The 2,518-nt window shown below is 44.2% G+C and overlaps 1 non-coding gene across 1 annotated transcript; it reads right to left on the minus strand.

Moving 5' to 3' along the window:
- Positions 1-420: 420 nt before the first annotated feature.
- LOC133233838 (U6 spliceosomal RNA) lies at positions 421-527 on the minus strand. Its single transcript, XR_009731886.1, has one exon. It is a non-coding gene; the product is annotated as a U6 spliceosomal RNA (small nuclear RNA).
- Positions 528-2,518: the final 1,991 nt, after the last annotated feature.

Here is a 2,518-nt window from a genome sequence, read left to right on the forward strand (position 1 = left end):
AGCTGCTGCTGGTGTCCAGGCTCCGTGTCCAGGCCCCGTGTGGTCACACTTGATTTCCCTTCGTCACGTCTCAGGCCTGGGGCTTCTGACTCAACGTGGTGAGTGTGCCTGTGCAACTTCCTAAGAATCTGCCAGTCTGGTTTCCAGAGGGCCTGCCCCTGATGCATTCCCACCAGCAGGGGGTCAAAGTTCTATCAATCCATGTTGTCACCAACATTTGGTGTTGATAGACTTTTTAGTTTTTGACCTTCAAAAAGTGATTTTAGTTTTCATTTCTCTGAAGACTAGTGAGGTTGGGCTTTTTTTTTTTTTTAAGCTTATTAACAATTTTAACTCTTTTGTTTAATATTTCTTGTATTTTCTGACTTTGTTTTTTATTGGATTCTCTTAATATTGGGTTCTAAGAGTTATTTCTTTTTTTTTTTTATGGAATGCTTCACGAATTTGCATGTCATCCTTGCGCAGGGGCCATGCTAATCTTCTCTGTATCTTTCCAATTTTAGTATATGTGCTGCCGAAGTGAGCACTAAGAGTTCTCTCTTTTCCAGGGAGCAAGAGCTTTCAAAAATATGGTATACATTTTATAAATATTTTCTCCTAATCTGAAGTTTTTTACTTTTCATTTTTCCTAAAAATGTTTTTGGCAAAGCCAAGTTTTAAAATTTTAGTGACTTTGAAGGTCATAACATCTGCAGACATTTATTATTCATTCAACAACTACTTACAGAAAGCCACTGTGCTGAGGATGGTTATATATCCTGGAGACGAGACAGGAACCAAAAGTGGGTCAATCCCTGCCCCTGCCCCTGCCCCCACCCACCCTGGGCTCACACTCTTTACGGGAATATCCATGTGTAAACCGGTCATTTGAATAATTTCAGATGGTGATAATCGGGGTGAAAAAACGTTTTTATTTCCATGACGTATAGTGATGTGCAGCGTAATGTTAATCTCAGGTTGCTGCATGGTGAATTGACATCGAATGTGTTATGAAATGATCCCTCTGTAAGTCTACTGACCATCTGTCCCCCACAAAGTTATTAATGATATCATTGGCCGTATTTTACATCCCCTGGGCTTGTTGATTACATAACTGTAAGCTTAAATCCCCTTCAGGGTGATAGACATTTAAAAAGAAAAGCAGAGAATTAGAAAAGAGAGAGGTAGGGTGGGAGCCTGCGGAATCAGTGTTGACTAGGGCGACCCCGGTGGGCTCCCTGGGGAGGTGCTTCTTAGCTGAGCCTTGAATGTTGAAGAGAAAGCCCCGGGGGGCGGGGGCTGGTGAGGGGTCCTCGGCAGGAGGACCGGCAGGCGAAAGGCCTCCAGGTGAGAAGGGACGTGGGTGTCACGCAGCTCAGGGCCCGGGGTCCTTGGCGGCAGAAGACGAGGCTGGAGGGGCAGCCGCTCTGCACTCCTGTGCTTCGTTCCTTGTGTCCAGGGACATCTGGAAGACAGGGGTCTTCCAGGTAGATGGCTTCTCATTTTCTCATCTGTAAGTGAAGGCATCTTTCTTCTTTAGAAAGAAGAAATGTGTATGTATGTGCTTCCCCCACCCCTGCATTTCTCTCCCTACTTGGCTGAGCATTTTTGTCATGAATGGGGTTCAAATTTTGTCACATTTTTTCCTGTATCTGTTGATATGATTGTACGACTCCTTTAGATAAATACGGTTAAATACATTAATTTTCAGCATGGAGCCAATTTTGCCTTCCTGGGGTGTATCCCACTTGGTCATAATACATTACCTTTTTTACAAATGACTGTATTTGATTCACTAGCTAGGAACTTTTCCCCTTTTTTATTGAGGTTTTTCTTAGTTTCAGGTGTGCAGCATAGCGATTCGGTATTTCTACAGAGCAAACTCCATTGTGCATGAGCGTGATTAGTCGTGTCAGTCGTGTCTGACTCTGTGCGACCCTATGGACCGTGGCCCGCCAGGCTCCCCTGTCCATGGGCTTCTCCAGGCAAGAATACTGGAGTGGGCTGCCGTTTCCTTCCCCGTTAGAAGTTATTATAAGATCATGGTTACAAGTTCCTGTGCTGCACCATGAGGCCTTTCTGTTCATCTACCCTGTTGCTTGTCTATTTTATAAGTAGTGGCTTGTATCTCATAGCCCACATCCCTGAATTGTCCCCCACCCATTTCTTCTGCCCTCTGATACTCAATAGTTTGTTTTCTGTGTCTGTTCGCCTGTTTCTGTTTTGCAGAAACATGAGCTTTTGTTTCTATTATTTTTTAGATCCCACCTATAAGTGGCATCAGACAGTGTTTGTCTTTCTCTTGATTATTTTTCTAAACATACTTTTCTCTAGGTCCATCTACAGGCTGCTATTGGCGTCATTCCTTCTTTTTATGGCTGAGGAGTATTCCACTGCATACATGTACACATCTTCTTTATCCAGCTGTCTGTTGGTGGGCGCTTGGGTGGCTTCCGCGTCTTGGCTATTATCAATAGTGCTGCAGTGAGCACTGGGGCCCGCGTGCTTCTCCAGTTGGTGTTTTCACTTTTCCAACTTT

This window comes from Bos javanicus, chromosome 20, assembly GCF_032452875.1.
Source record: "Bos javanicus breed banteng chromosome 20, ARS-OSU_banteng_1.0, whole genome shotgun sequence".
In the NCBI taxonomy this organism is placed as follows: Eukaryota; Metazoa; Chordata; class Mammalia; order Artiodactyla; family Bovidae; genus Bos; species Bos javanicus.